Source organism: Canis lupus, chromosome 10 (assembly GCF_003254725.2).
Source record: "Canis lupus dingo isolate Sandy chromosome 10, ASM325472v2, whole genome shotgun sequence".
Taxonomy (NCBI): domain Eukaryota; kingdom Metazoa; phylum Chordata; class Mammalia; order Carnivora; family Canidae; genus Canis; species Canis lupus.
Window position 1 is genome coordinate 33,721,207 of NC_064252.1, and position 17,214 is coordinate 33,738,420.

The window sequence follows — 17,214 nt, forward strand, 5'->3', positions numbered from 1 at the left end:
CTGACTCTCCCCAGGAGAGCTGACCAACCTCACTCCAGTTCCCTCCCTCAAACTCTTACAGATTTCTGTCACAGCCTCTGAAGACTTGGCTATGATCCTATCTTTATTATCAGCCATTCGCTTTAGACTTATGCTGTCACAGGTGGCTATTTACATAGGAATTAATCAAAACTAAATAACATTAAAAAATTCAGTACTTCAGTGGCACTTGCCGCTTTCCCAGCACTCAGAGGCCACACATAGCTAGTGGTGACTGTATCAGAGAATGCAATCTTAGACTATTTCCATCGTCACAGAAAATTCTGAACTCTGAGAGGCCAGGAATGGTGTCTAGGTCACCACTGTGCTCTTAGCAGAGAGGCATCTAAGACCAGAGAGCCCTCACTGAGTGAGGGATTCATGATGTAATCCATCAGAGCCAAGCAAAATGATGCTAGGTGGGAAAGGCATTTAGCAGGAGCTAACTTTTCAGCCAAGTCCCAAAGGTAATTTTGTAAATGGGTGGGTCAAGAGGAGGGTAGAGCATTCCGGATGAGGAAAAGACTGATTTAGTGAGAAATGTGAAAGGGAATTGGCACCATCAAGCTATTGTTCTCAAGTTATTTTCTCACTGCCAATTAAAAATCATCTTAGGCGATGTTTTCTTATCGGACTTCCTCCCTGATTTGGTATTATTGTAAGGTCTGCTCTGACTAATTGGGCTCTTGGCAGTTCAACAGCCAGGCAATTTTTTAAATCTTTTCATTTTATTTTGTTTCATTATTAATGTTTGATTGGAGGTGAAATCATATACCCCAGAGAACTACAAGAATTTTTCTAAGAGAGACTCGGATGCCCACAAGTTATGTGTTCATATGCTTGTTAACAAAATGGGTATGTGTCCTAAGAGACTCTGAGGTGAAGGGGGGGTGACAGCTGAATTCTGTGGAAGATCTTTGTTTAAATCCTCAGGTAGGAGATTGTGAACCAGTCATAGCTTAGAGGCATACAACCAGAGTTGATCCCAAACTAAGTCTAAGAATCATCTTTTTTTTTTTAAGTTTCATGTTAATCCAGACTACATGGGGTTGAAACAGCCCTATTACTCACTAGCTGTGTGACATTACTGAGCCTATTTCCTCTTCTGTGAAATGGAGATGATATAAGTGTTACGATATTAAATAAGGTAATGTATGTAAAGCATGTAGTGCAATTCCAGGTATGTAATAAGTACACAGGAGTTTATTAAATACAAAAGCAGCAAGATAACAGGGGAATGTATATGTTTTGAGATATCTCCAAATTATCTGCAACTGATTGATGTTATTAAGAATGAAAGTGGTAACCTTAATCGTAATTATTACATTAACTATCATTCATTAAGCTCCTACTAAACAACTAATCTTTACAAAAACCTGAAAATCCATCACACCACCCCCTAATTCCTTTTTACCCTGATCCAAACTACCATCACTCCGTGCTTGGACTAATTCAGTAGCCAATTATTTGGTCCCCTAGTGTCCTGTCCAGCCTCCTGTATGGCACCAGAGGTATCTTTAGAAATGGCAAATCAGATCCCATCACCTCCCTATATAGAACCCACCAGTGGCTACCTATCAAATAGGGTGGCTGATTCAAATTTGCCATCATAAGGATGTATTTAGATACTCACTACATCTAAAGTACCCTGTGTCTTACACCTTCACCGCCCTCCCAGCAGGATAAAGAAACTGAGATTCAGAGATAATAAGTAACCCACCAAAGGCTGCCCAGCAAATTCATGGCAGAAGTGATATTTGAACTCTGAGTTCACAACTCTTGCTCTTAATCAGAGTGACAGATACATGGACTATGATCACAGAACTACAGAGTACAAGGACCTCCTAACACAAGTACCCTCAACCCATACCCAGACTGGGAGCCTAGAAAGGGTCAGTGTTAATCTCATGATTGCCTTGCCTTTTGAAAATAACTTTCACAGAGAGGAGAAAAAAATATGAGGTGTTCTCTTCACTCAAAGTTCCTAAGACTCAGTCCTTATAGAGCTCTTTGCAGGCCCCCAGGCCTGTCTGAGCTTGACATTCCCACAGCCCTGCCTTTGTGCTCCTCCTTCAGAATGTTCTTAGGCTTGACATGAAAGAACTGCCTGCTCCATGGCTAACATCCATCTAACATATTTAACATTTTGTATCCAATAACTCAGCAGGAGGAGCTCTGAGACATGGATGCATCACTGATCTGTGTTCATATTGTCCTTGTAGGCAGACCAACTTGAAATTAAACTATTCCAACCTCCAATATAAGGTTTCTGCCATTTTGGTGTCCACTGAACATTGGTCAGTAATCCACTTCTCAGGCTGATACTACGTATTCTTCATTACTGAATATTACCAATAACTTCATTCCCTTGTAGACATGGTGACATGTATATATGATTTTCTATTTAATTATCTGTAGATTCATGAAGAGTTTTATGTACTATGTATATAATATGTTTTCATGTCTATGCCCATAACTTCAGTCACTAGTATGCTGGCAACTCCCAAATTTGTATCTCCATTCCAGACGTCACTTTTAAGTTTCAGACCCATATATCCAGCAACACACTCGACATCCCTACTTTCATGTCTCACAGACACACAATTCAGCAAGTCCAAAACTAAATTCCTGATCTTCCTTCCAGAGCCTGTCCATCCTCCCATGTTCCTTATCTCAGTAAATGGCAGTCACCATCCAACCAGATGTTTAAAACAAAAACCTGGAAACTATCCTGGATACCACCTCTCTCCCTACCCATCAGATCCATTCATCCCAAGTGCTGACAATTTTACTTCTTCAAGTCATTCACTCATGAACTTTCTTGTTTCTTTAACAATTGCTTATTCTGCAGCACTGTATGAAAAAGTGGATGATATGATGGTGAACAAGATAGATATGATCCGTCCGTCTCAGAACTCATCATCATAAACCACAACAGCACATTTTATTGAATGAATGAATAATATATATACATGAAGGTAGTTTTATTTTTTTAAGATTTTATTTATTCATTTGACAGAGAAAGAAAGAGAGAGCACAAGCAGAGGGATGCTGCAGAGGGAGAGAGAGAAGGAAGCTCCCCACCAAACAGGGAGCCCGATGTGGGACCCGATCCCAGGTCCCCGGGATCACGACCTGAGCCAAAGGCAGATGCTCAACTGACTGAGCCACCCAGGCACCCCCATGAAGGTAGTGTTATACAGGACAGGGGCTTTACATAATTTCACTATTGTGCAATTGCATAATTTGTACTAGCTCTTGTCAAGGGACCACCTATAGAGGCAGAGTAAAGTGGCTAAGGGCATGGACTTGAGAATCATTTAGTCAATCAGTTGGTAAATATTTATTACACACCTATAGTTTTAGTCTGCTCTGACTGCTCAACAAAATGCCATTGACAAGGTGGTTTAAACAATAGACATTTATTTCTCACAGTTCTGGAAGGTGGACAGTCCAAGGACAAGGTGCCAGCTGATTCAGCTTCTGGTGAGAGCTCACTTCCTGGTTTATAGATGGCTACCCTCTTGCTGTGAAGAAGAGAGCCCTTTTATTTCTTCCTCTTATACAAGCCCTGATCTCATCATCAATGCCCCCTCCTAATGACCTTATCTAAACCTAATACCTCCCAAAGGCCCCACTTCCCAAATATCATCACAGTGGGCATTAGGGCTTCAACCAATGAATTTGGGGGAGGATATAAATATTCAGCCCATAACAACTACTATATGCTCAACATATTAGGAATTCAGCTAAAAACACGCAAAGTCTCTGCACCCCCAACATCATGAAACACTCTTCCATGTTTGGGATTTTCCCACCATCTTAATAGGAGGAAGAGATTTCTTCCCTCTGTAGAAGCCATATATTCACTCTCTTGAAATCCCTTGTGGCTCTTGAACTCCCAGTTGCCAGTTGCAGGCATGCAACCTGGGCTCAGACTATCAGAAGTCCCTGTAAACTACTTGATACAAATGGTGACACAAGGAAGAATTTGTTTAAACAAGAGTAGTGGCAGCAACATCCAGCTCCTGGAGGCTACAGTGGAAGAGGTTCTAGCACGAGCAACCTAACGGTGACATTAGTAGTATAAGTGGCTAAAATAATTGAGTGGTGTGATTTAGGATATTGTTCCATGCCTGTTTTGCCAAGGCCACTCAAAATCTTTTATGAAATTACTTCCTAACCAATATTGGGTTCTGTTGTTTCCAACTAAGAATCCAAAGCAATAAATATGCCTGAATTAAATCTCAAACCCTGAAGATTTTGGCTGAGGGTCTCTGGGCAAATTATTTAACTTCTTTCAATTTTAGTTCCTTCACCTACAAAATGAAAACCATTCAGCGCAATAGCTCATGAGCTTGTTGAGAAGCTTCACTGTGGTTTTCACTGGGGCCCTCCAGCTTTAATATCTCAGTGTGCTCTTATGGAATAATCATCATTCTAAGAACTCGGGAAACGGGCTTCCATGTCTCCCCTGATATCCTTCCATTTCTTTCCTGAAGAGAAACCTCTGTCCTGAGCTTCCAGTCAATTCATCCAACTTAAGGAATGAGAACCAGGCCTCCTAGAAAGAAGACAGAACTCAGAATCAGACATACCAAGGTGTAAATTCTGGCTCGATCACTTACCAGCTATATGGCCTCAGGGGATTCACTCAACATTTCATGTTCCTGAGCTTTCGATGCCTTAATTGCAGAATGAGATTGTCCATGCTCTTGCATACATCACCACACTCCACACAACAAATAGCCCATATTGTAGGTGCTGTTGTTTGCCAATGGCTTATCAAATAATAAAGGAAATTTCATGCTCTTTGTTCCTTTTATATAGCATTCAACAGTTTGCTTTGTATTTATATTATTATATTTGATCTTCACGACAAATTTTAGAGAGGTATAAGGATTTTACTTTAATTCCTATTTCATAGAAGAAGAGACCAAGGATCAGAGAAGTTGAGTCCAAGGTGGTACTTTTTTTTTTTTTGCCATATCCAAATTGTAGAGGTAAGGAGCACATTTCAGTTATACTTTTCTGTTTATTGAACCAAAAGTTGTGACAATAAATTAAAGCTACCTAGTTTTCTAGAATACTAAAATTAATCTTTAAAACACCTTCCTACCTTTGAAGGAACTCCTTACTATGTGATCACATGAGGAAAGCCAAAGGGAACTCTCCCTGTTTATCAGAAGTCATAGAACTAGACACATGACCTAAGACCACTCAATGGGATGTTCCAATTCCATCCTATGAATATTGAGCAGGCAATCCAATAACACAGGGTTCTTATGCATTGGCATCAAGATTCAGTGCTGAAAGTCTCAGTGCCCAGTAGTGGCAGCAGTGGCAATGCAGTGATACCATGCCAACAAGGGACTTCAGCTGTGGCTTAACATCCCTGGAATATATACAGTTTTTAAACTTCATTCTCCTGTCTCCCATAAATATCGGAAGCTACTTAATACCTTTTCAAAACATTTTCTGTGAAATATCTGTCACTTGCATCTAATAAAAATCCTGAGTGACACCCTTAGAGAAACATCCACATGACAGCCTCAGAGTAGGATTTCTGTATGGGTAGACTGGTCGTGCTTATGCTCCATCCAAGCTCCAAAGTCTGGAAGGAAAAAGGAGCTTTGAGTCACCTGCAGGGCAGGCCCATAAAAAAGGCCACAAAGACATGGGCCAGCCAGGGTCCTGTGTCCTGTGGACTTCTGTCCGCACTATAGATTTCATGACCACATATAGGCAACCTCAATACACAGTTCATTACAAACCAGGGCCAGTATAGTAGTGGAATGGCTGAGAGGATACTGTGAGAGTGTATTTGCAGAATTATTTTAATGAGAAGCTACCACTGAGAGAAAACAGACACAGACTTAGAGCAGAAGAAAGGTAATTCCTTAGAAAGCCTAATGAAGACAGCTTAAGAAGAACTCCCTTGGGGATCCCTGGGTGGCGCAGAGGTTTAGCGCCTGCCTTTGGCCCAGGGCGCGATCCTGGAGACCCGGGATCGAATCCCACATCAGGCTCCCAGTGCATGGAGCCTGCTTCTCCCTCTGCCTGTGTCTCTGCCTGTGTCTCTGCCTCTCTCTCTCTCTCTCTCTCTCTCTCTATCATAAATTAAAAAAGAAGAAGAAGAAGAAGAACTCCCTTATGCAGGGCAAATGCTGAAGGATTTTTGTAACTTCAGAGTCTTCATTCAGATAAATTCTGCTGTTTATCAAGAGGAAGCTTCAGTGGAATCTTCCCAAAATATCAAACCTATCTGCCATGTGTCTTGCAGACACATTTTCATGCATTGAATCCCTCACCTTTCAAAACTTCTGTAGGATCACTACTCTCATCTTTGTGTTGTTTATTTTGCAGATGAGGAAATAAAGTCAAAGAGGTTAAGTGGCGTGCCTAGGCTTACACAGCCATTAAGTGGCAGAGCTGGGACTAGGGCCCAGGACTGCCTGGCTCCAAAGCCACATTCTTTCCAGTAACCCATGGTACTGTTTTCCTTTTCAAGGTGATTGTCAAGACCCTTTGCCAGAAAGTGCTAACAACTAATGTGTCTGACAGTGGAATGAACAGGAAGTCTCTCCGTGGCCAGGGTGACATATGGGAGAAACTGCCCGAGAGATATGAGTTTGTGTGGCTGGACTGGGCTATCAAAGAGGTGCAGTGATTTCTGACTTTCTGACTTGGTTGTTTTTCTCAGGAAGTCCTGGTGGGGTTATTAATTCAGAAAGAGTGAGGAAGAGAGAGGTTGGGGGATGGAAAGGAGAGAGAGAGAGAGAGAGAGAGAGAGAGAGACTTTGCTCTCATTCATAGCCTCACTCCTACCCTGAATGGCATCCATAGGTTTCCAAATCCAAATCAACAGTTCCTCTCTGGAAGCAGCTGGTGCCCCTTCCACAAGCCCCTCACAGCACCGACCCTCCCCCCACCTCAAAGGCTCTGTGCCAGTCAGGCTTTGCCTTGACAGATGCCCTTGCCCTTTATCACTTTCATTTTTTTCCATTGGTCAATAACCTCTTTTGGAGCTTTATTAGGCAACATAGCTAGACATTCTTTGAAGCAGGAAGTAGAAAATGGAATACTTTCTTAGCCTTGAACAGAATGTCCATGGTAGTGATTCAATTAATATGTGATTTGCTTCATTTCAGAACCTTCTGAGGGTAAAGTCTACCCTGCTCACCAGCAGCCCAAGGAAAACACCATAGGAGCAAGGGTTTATGGGAAGGGCAGCCTCTCAAAGGGGAAGTAGAGCCATCCTGACAAAGGATTCATCTCCCCTGAGAGGATAGACCCCCTCATAATCTTGACTGCGGTTGGCTATGACAAAAGCAAGGGAACCATCAAGGGGACAAGTCCTCCTGCCCACTAGATGCTCAAGGCAATGAGAGTGATTTCCCTGACCACACCTGGCCTTCCTGGCCCACGTATCCTTACTCCCTGGGGGAGAAAGAGTGAGTTACCTGGTTGGTGAACAAGAGCAAATGTCTATGTTTCTTGAATGGATGGTGCTAGTCTAGCAAAGATCCCCAAGAGAGGGATTTTGGCTTTTCTTCCCCATCCTTCTCTACTTAGCAAAGAGCCTTGTTTTGTAGACACCAATTTGCTCTCAGGTCCATTGCTCTGAAGTCAATCGTGGGTTAGGAAGTCAAGAAGCCACTTGGGCTTTTAATGAAAGTACTGACTCTAGTCATAAAAGTGACAATTTGGTCCCATCTGTCTCACATCTTTTCTTGCTTCTGAATCAGAGGGGAAGAAGAGATATTGATCGTGCCCCCTCAAAATTCCAGCTATCACTACTAATAGCTATTATTATTAATATCAAAAGAGGCAGATTTATTAACAATGAGAACTTAGGATTTCCATCTCCATTGGTTTAGTCAGCGATGTCCCCAAAACATGACAAAAGGCCTCAAAATCAGCACCTGTCCCCTCACTCCATCCCCTCTGCACTTCTCACCCCGAACACCTCATCCATCACTCCACACCCACATATCTTCCTGTCTTCTCAGCATGTAAACTCCTCTCTCTGAAACAGGGTACCTAGGTCACTTACAATACAAAATAGGCTGTCATAAATAATGTTGAAGTCCTCATTGTCCCGCTGTCTTGAGCCAGGGCCTTGTTAGGTCAGCTTTGCAGAAGCCTGCCAAGCATTTAGAAGGAGGAAGGGTCTTACCCACAAGTCTGCTCAGTCCCTGGAGTGTTTGCACACATTCTTATCCAGTGATGTAAGGGAATTGGACAACAATATGGTATCACAGTGTATATGGAAATAAATGTGTGCACACACATAAAAGTGTATGCTTGTCTGCACAAGCCCAGGCATCTGCATCTGTCTCTGTGCCCAGATCTTTGACAAGCCTGGTGTGCCTCATTTTCCAACTAAGAACCAACTTTCAGCAATTTGTGAATTAGCAAGGAACTGGAGAAAGGAAGCAAAGCCACAGAACATCCAGTGTCAGTCTTGGGCAGCAATCTGCAGATGGGATTGAGGATGTGTTTACATAACACTATAGCTAACATTAAATTAGAAGCGGTTGTACAAAAACACGAGGTGCTGTTGGAAATTATGGGGGAACCTAAAGCTTCCCAATTCCACCCTGGCGCTTGCCATTGCCACCACCTGAGGGACACCTTCTAAGGCAACTACATGTTGTCATTCTTCCAGTTTAGCTGTATAAATGGGACTGCACCATTCTTGCTCATTGATTCAGCATGTCTTTGTGCTCCCTCCCTTCTCTCAACTCCTACAATTTCATCTGAGCCATTTCTATAAAACTCAGAAACTAGGGAGATTTTCAAGGCCTTGTACCCCAACACCTCGCAGAGCCTGGCCCAGGAGAGGTGCTCAGGAAGTGCTCATTGTAGAAGAGAAGCATCTTGCCATCTAGAGTGTGTTCATCCTTTGCTGGTCAACAGCACATCATCTCAGACTCTCCCCAGTGGCTCCACAGTGAGTCATCTGATATATAGCTCCCATCAAAAGCCTGACTGAACTATTGAGGCTCCAGACAGGAAAAATATTTACCAAGGCTTCTCCATAGTTTCTACCATAACAAAAAGGAGACGACATGAAGTTGCATCCCATTTGAGAGTTTTCAGACATAACCTAAAAAGCAGTCCCTACCCTACTACCCCACAGAATCATTACTTGAAGAGCTGACATATCATTTCACCCCTGGCTTTGTTGAGAGCCAATAAAATAACCAACAACATGTGGAATGTCTCTATATTAAAAGGAATTACTGCTGTTGTGAACATCACACATTACGATGTCTAGTGCCCCTTTTCTTTTGCTTAAGGCAAATTCATGAAGAGATGAAATGAAGCCACATGGTGTGGAATGGAGACTGTGTGCTTAGCCTAGCAGAAGCCAAGGAAGTGCCTGTTGGTGGCAGAGGTTGCTCTAGCAGCCAGGGGGAATTTCAAATAAACAGGCCATGACAATATATAATCAGAAAGGAATAGATGGCTGCAGAGCATGTGAGAGGACCACCAACCCAGACAAAGGAAGGAGGGCTTCCTGGAGAAAGTGACAGCTAAGAAAACAATGTGAAAATTGCATAGGAGTTGGTTGAAAAGGGAGAGGGGTGGAGTAAAAGTACCTGACAGAGGGAAGCGCAGGAGAAAAGGTGAGAAAAAGGGTGGCCCATTTGGGAAAAAGAAAAGCAGTTCACTATGTTTGGAATAGGCAAGATGAAAGATAATATTAAAAGTATAAACTGGGATTCTTAGAATGGTCAGAAACATTTTAAAAGGTGAATTTTTTTCCCCGAGAGCAAAGGGATGACATTGAAAATTTTCAGTAGGGGAGTTTTTTAACAAGATAGACATTCCTCTGGCAGCAATATGGACCGTGGATGGTAGGGAGGACAGAGGGGCTGCAGGGAGACCTAAGAAGACACACTTGCTGTGCTGGAACTCAGGCTACAGTGTCCTGGGTTAGGAAGGCAGCAAAGGGCATGCAGAGGAACAGTTGGACCCAAAAGATATTTTAGAGATACAATTGCTATGACTTGGTGAATTCTTGAGTGAGGAACTAAGAAGAAAAAAACAATCAAGGTTGGCTTTCAGCTTGTGATACCAGGGGCCTAGACTCACTGGGCTGTGATCTGTTGTGGACAGGTCCATTGTGTGTGCTCGAGGACAGGACTTATGCCAGGCACGCTCTCCTGGGCTTCCTATACATTACACCAAGCCAAATCCATCTCATCAGCTCTATTCCAACTTCATAGCTGCCACTGGATGGATAAAAACATAGACTTCCCTCACAGATCTATGTGAGCTTTGGCGGGGAGGAGGCAATAGAAGGCTTGCTTAGGCTTCCAAGTCTCAGTCTTGGAACTCAGCTCAGCACAGCCCTCAGACAGCTCTGCAATAGCAGCAGGGATGGACCCAGTAATAGAGGAAGGGGCTCTAGGGAGCTTGCCCAACTATTGCTAGAGCAGGATTTTGTTTCCATCCATTGCTTGTCCCTGGGGAGTTCTGATCTCCAAGCCAAGGCACACAGGAGAGAACGATGAGGTTCACACACCTACTCCACACTTCAGACTCCCATCCTTACCATCATTGTAAGGCCAGGACTGGCACATGGGGAACCCTAACACCAGTATGTTGTTAGAAGAGGCAATGCAAGGAGTAAGGAGGGGAACAAGGAAAGGGGAAAGGGAAGCAAAGACACATTCGAGGCACAGCGGCCAGGTGTCCTCAATTTCCCTACCAGATCCTAAGAAGAGGCCCCACCCAGGCACCTTTTAAGCAGAGTTCCTCTTCCAATCTCATAGTGAGTGTTCTGACTGGGCTACCCTACATGTGTCTCCACAGCAGAATTCTCGATGAATTCCCCCAGCCCCAAGAATACCTTCCTTGGATTCAATCCTAGCTCTTAAGTAAATTGGCACTGAGTCCAAATGCTTAAAAACTAGGAAGGTGGAGAGAGAAAGGGGAATGGGAGGAAGGGAGTTGACAGCTATGCCCAGGGCACTGGCTAGTTGTCCTTCTGTGACCAGAGCCCTTTGGAGTTGTATCACAGCCCTACCTGGCAATCAAGAAATCCAAATGGTTGACCTGTCCTACCTCATTCTCCTGCCAAACCTCAGGCCTTGCCTCTGTGAGTCCCAGGCACAGGATTCCTTTCCCAGAGGCTGTATATCGCTAATGTTCCATGCCTAAAACAACTGTCTCTCCCAAGGCTTGATTTTGCAACACCTATTGGTAATGATAGGAAAAGTCCAAAAGGAAAAACAAATGTCAAAACTGAAGAGCACTTGACAAAAGAGCTGGGGAAAACCCAACAGCTGAGGAGAAGCCTTCCTGAGTCGCAAACATGCTCTGTTCCCTACTGCGTGGTTGTAAAGTCTGCCAGACCCAGAACTTGGATTAAACTCCCACAGGTTAATAAATGCATCCTCTGCAGAGCCTGCCAGACCCCTACTCAGATCCCTCACTCTCCCACCACCAGGGTTCCTTAAGGGCTGCACTGTGTTGTTGACATTTATCTCTGGGCCACTCAGTGACATGATTATAGGAGAAACAGAGGAGGCACATTTGTAATAAATCCTAAACCAAAGAAGAGAAGTCATTTAAAAAGTTGGACTTGTTCCAGAAAGCAGCAAACAGAAGGAAATATTTGCTTGTTGGTTTAAACATCTTTACTTTGTTCTGCACTCCTTCTCACTGCAGTGAGCTGTTTGTGTCCCCTCCCCAAACTCTAATGTCCAAGTCTAACCCCCAAAAGACAGTATTTGAAGATGAGGGACTTTGAAAAGTGATAAGGGGATGAGGGTGAAGGAATTCAGTAAGAGAGGTGGTCTCTCCCTTGGCCACATGAGGGCATAATGGCGGGTCCCTCTTCACCAGACACCAAGTCTACCAGCCCCTTGATCTCAGAATTCCTGGTTCCAGAACTGTGAGAAACAAATGTGTGTTGTTTAAGCATCCAGTCCATGGTGTTTTGTTATAACAACCTGAACTAACACACTTGCCAGCTCAGCCTACAGGCCTATGAGTTGAGATTGCCTCCTTCTCCCAACTCCTGTGACTTCCCATAAGCAGCCTCTATCTGAAGGGCTCCAAGGCAACAGAATTTTGAGGCAAAGTGCAGGGGAATTTAAAAATGAAGACAACATGAAAGGAAAGGTTGCAGTGAAAGTGCTACACAGCTTCCAGGTGCCCATTAACAGGGCTGCATACCAATAGTTATCTTATCTCACCAGGAGGATATTCACTCTGAGAGAGCAAGGACCCATTCACTATCTCATTCCCTATAAAAACCTCAGTGCCCAGATCAGGGTCCATCACATAGGAGTTGCTCAGGAACTATTTGTCAAAAGAACAAGTTAATGAATCTCTTTCAGTGTCTATGGCAAGCTTCTGAGGGATTATCATACAGATTTGACAGATGAGAAAACTGAGACATTAGAAAGTCAAATAACCTATCCCCAAGAATAAAGTTCCAGACCTTGAACACAGATATGACTCCATAGACACATAGAGAAGGTTTAGATACTTGTCAATATAATTCCAGGGACTAGATCAATCAAACAGAAAGCTTGTCTCCAAAATGCTCGGAAGAGCACTTTGAGCATGCTTTGTCTATATTATAATAGGATTATATTGTATTATACTATATATATATATCCTACATTATATTTACAGTAACATGAATCACTCCCTTCTCTATTGTGCCATTACACATGAGATGTTCCATAATTATGGCATTTATTACACTTTATTATAGTTATTTTCTAGCATCTCATTAGACTGTGAAACCCATGAAGGCATCTCCAATACTTACTAAAAGCTTCACAAATATTTGATGCAGAAATGGATGGATGAAGGAATGAATTTTGTGCAATACCTTGCATTTCAAAAATACCTCCATGTACATTATTTCATGTAATCTTCATGTAATTTGGTGAACTATTACTATTTTTTTTGAACTATTACTATTATCAACAAGTTTACAGATTCTACTTGGAAATGTAATGGTCTTTTGTGGAAAAATGCTTTGAGACACTTGAGGTAGGTGGAGCATCTTGAAGGGAGTGATGTTGACCCCAATGACAAAGAAGGGGAAGCATCTTGACCTTGGGCACAAGACAAGAGAATGAGTGAAGAGAAGAAGAACTAAAGGAAAGAGTGGGAGGACCCACTGGGAGAGGGGGACTAGGTCTAGGGGAGGCAAAGAGCCAATGAGATCCTTTTGATGGGCTGAAGGACATGTTAGGGACAGTCTAAGGCTTGCTATCATTTTGAAGTTGATTAAATTTCTGCCATGGCTATCCCTCATCTCTCTTCTTTCTGACAAAACCAAAACCAAAAGAAACACAAAAAAAGAAGACATTTTGGTTGCTTCTACTAATCTACTGTTGCTACTCTGTAAGGGGGCTTTTTTGGAGCTCTCAGAAGGGACCTGATGTTGTATAGGGTTGATGTGGCACAGAACAGAGTCAGTGTGTCCAGAAGCTGGAACCCGGAATGCAGACATTCAGGAGAATTTTGAAGGGCTGTGGAAGGAGAGGGGAAAGCTTTAAGCCTTCTTTTCTACTATCTCACAGGCAGGGTGGCCCCAGCTTCCATCTGGGCTTACTCTATGAAGAAACTGAGGCCCAGAGGGGTTAAGTGCCTTGTCCAAAGTCACACAAGTAGCAGTTGGTAGAAATAGAATCTAATTAAATTCAGGATACTTGACCTTAAATCTCTTGTTTCCCTTGTATCTTGATGCTACTGCACAAAGATTACTGTTACCCCTTGACAGGGAGGAAGTTGGGGTTGGTGCTACTTTTGCAGAGCTCATCTTTTGGATGGCAGGAGCCAGGGCACAGGACCAGCTCCCTATCTCCCTCACCTTGGTAGACACTGTTGTAGTTTGCCTGACTATTATGGCCAGACCCTGGAGGACAGCAGGAAAATTGCAAACCCACCACTCCCTCCTTCCCTTAGGATAAGAGTTGGGCCTCTCTCAAGACCTCGAATGCTAGTTCTAACCTCACAAAGATGGGAAGAAGTGAGTGCAGAAGGACTTGGCCCTGCACTGGCCAGAGCATGGCCACTGGAGCAAACTTGGCAAGTGGAGGCCCCCATTACATCTGTCAGAGGCACTTACACACACACGGGCCTTACAAAAAGCAGTTCCCTGTGAGGGTCAGCTGCCTCAGTGCAGTAGAAAGTTTCCCCACCTACTTGTCTGCTTCTCAACACCCTAGCCCTACACCAGCCAAGGCACAAGCCATGTTCCAGGAGTGATCTAGCTACCGCAAGCCCCACCTGCATCTGCCTGGCCTAGTCATTGCCACAGTCATAACCTGGCCTGCCAGACATCAGGAGGCTGAAAGGCTAAAACTTAGGTCAGATTCCAACAGCATGTTCTGGATGCTCCTCTTGCTCCTGCTGTGCACACAGTAGGTGCAGGCTGAGCACTTTCTTTGAAAGCCTGTTGGGTGAATGAATCCATCCAGCATCCAACATAGTGTGATTTGAGCAATTCTCATTCCTCCCATCCAACTCCTCTTACCTGAAATGCGACAAATACCTGAAATGCCATAAATCCTCCTCAAAACTTAAATATTTCCTAACTGGAAAAACACTAAAAAAGATTTTTTAATCAGTTATTTATAGCTTGTAATAATTGATATTTAATCCGTATTAGGTACCTACTGTGTTACAAGTACTTTACATACATCATCTTGAATCCTCACTGCAGCCTTACAAAGTGGATACTGTAAATGTTGCTACCAGGGCTCAGAGGATGAAAGCCACACAGTTAATAAGTTGGAAGAGAGGTATTTGAATCCATGGAGCTTCTAATTCCAATGCCCATTCCAATTCCATCATATTGTCCAGCTTCTAAGGGAAATTGTTATGTGGCTGAGAAAGGAGAATCTGAAGTTGCTCTGGGCTTGCAGGGTGATGGGGCCACCACCACGGAAGCAAAAAGATGAAAAGATTCTTAACTTAAGTTCATGGACTTTCAAAGGATCTGTGGACAGAGTTCTGGGGACCATGCAGTTGGGGGACATTTTCATCTTTATTTCTACCGATCCTAACTGAAATGTATTCAATTATGAATGTGGACCATACACTGCAGGAGTATGAGCAGTTCCTATGACATGGTATGATGTGAGAGAGACCACAGATTTTTCTTATCACTTTATAGGTATCACTGTTTTTCAAAATCTAATTTGGACTAAAATATATATTATATTTTATATTTTTTGGATTCATTGCCACTTTGAAATTATGGTAGTTATTGGATGGACTGTTAATTCTCATTATGTAATATGTTAATAAACAATGATACTATAGAAAAAAGTTGGAAATTTTCAATATTCTTAATGCTGTATTTCAATAAAATTGGCTTCTTCTATAATCTCATGTACTTTGTTTTATGCATTTGGAATCATATTCTATGCTGAGAAGTGTCTACAGGATCCAAAAAATTTTCAAAGGTTCAATGGCACAGAAAATTAAGTCCTTGTTTCAAATAGTCAAAGGTATGGTTTGCCAACCTTAACATTATACATACTCCACCCCTCCAGCCTATGTTTCATTAAATGCAGCCTTGGACCATCAATTAATTACCTGAGAGTTTTGTTAAAATGTAGGTTTCCAGGACACACATCCAAACAACAAAAGCAGACTCTTGGAATTGGAACCTAGGAATGTCAACTCCAACCTGCTCCCGGGTTGAAAGGCCCTGTGTGGTACCCCTGAGGGGATGTGGCCCTGGGGTTGCATGGCTTAGAGTGGGCTGGACCCCCTTTGCCAGGTGGGAATAGTCTGCAGGCTCTGGTCATTTCCAATAGCCTCTAAAGTTTCTCGTGAAAGAAGAAAAGCTTTTTAAAAATCACTGCTTGGGTTTTTTTTAGTGATTCTTAGTGGGCTTTTGTCCCCCACACTTTCGTGGATATATTAGTTTCTTAGGGCTGTAAAAATTATCACCAACTGAAATGGCTTAAAACAACGTAAGTTTATTCTCTCACGGTTCTGGAGGTTTGAAATCAGGTTTGAAATCAAGGTGTCAGAAGGATGGGTTCCTTCTGAGGGTCCCGACAGAGAATCCATCCCATGCTTCTCTTCTTGCTTCTGGTGATTGTTGGCAATCCTTGGTATCCCTGAGCTGGTAGACATAGTGCTCCACCTTCTGCCTCCATCTTCATAGGGCATTTTCCTGCATGGGTCTCTGCGTCTGTGTGTTTTCATTACTCTCTTTTTATAAGGATACTAATCATAATGGATTTAGGATCCACCCTATTGCAATATGACCTCAACTTAATTACATTTGCAAAAGTCTTATTCACATTCACAGTTTCTGGGTGGACATGAATTTGGGGTGGGGCACTATTCGACCCAGTACAGGAGAAATTTTTTTTATACTTATGACTAATCTTTCTCCCCTCCCCAGGAGAGAGCTAATAATCTAAGACAGTGGTTCTCAAAGCATGGTGTCCAGGACCAGCTTCACCTGAGAACTTGTTAGAAATGCTAATTATCAGTCCTCCAGAATCAGAAACTCTGGGATGGGGTCCAGTTATCTGTTTCAACAAATCCCACAGAAAACTCTGATGCCTGTTCAAGTTGGGGAATCTTAGTTTTACAAGGAGGGCAGAGAGTGTGCAATAGGGGTGATCTTCCCTTGGGGTCGAATCATCCATTCATTCCAGAAACATGTAGAAGACAGTGAGCCAGCTGCTGGGGACATAGCCACGTTCAAATCACAGTCTCTATGCACAGGGAACTTAGCATGCTGATGGTGAGATCAGCACATGAGACTAGATAACCGACATGGACTAGGTTGAACCATATATTACCATCAATAACAACTTCTGACTCACAAAACTGGCTATTTCACATGGTTCATCTTTAAAAAAGCACAGGGTATTCAGATATATTATGGAAGCCTCCCAGGGGACATGCTCACATGTCCTGACTGGAGAAATCACCGAGGAGTGATTGGACAATGAAGTGAGGGAAGCATGGATACAGAAGCTCTGGGGTGTACGAGCCAGGAAGGGCTGGCGGGCTTCCACTGATCCTGTACAGTCCAGGCTCCTGCCTTTGCAAGGGGCCACTTGACCACAGTCCCTTTGGTCTCAACTAAGTAAAGCTGCATCTAGGTATAGGCACCAAGAAATCAAAACCTCTGAGCAGGTTCCAGGTGGTCTTCTGATGCCTCCTCTTAATCTGTGAGGA

The 17,214-nt window shown here is 43.1% G+C and overlaps 1 long non-coding RNA gene across 1 annotated transcript; it reads left to right on the forward strand.

Annotated features, from left to right (window-relative positions):
• The first annotated feature begins 314 nt into the window (after positions 1-314).
• On the forward strand, positions 315-4,843 carry LOC112669194 (uncharacterized). The gene is made up of 4 exons (XR_003142125.2): positions 315-485; positions 3,038-3,207; positions 3,454-3,504; positions 4,521-4,843. It is a non-coding gene; the product is annotated as an uncharacterized LOC112669194 (long non-coding RNA).
• The last annotated feature ends 12,371 nt before the right edge of the window (positions 4,844-17,214 follow it).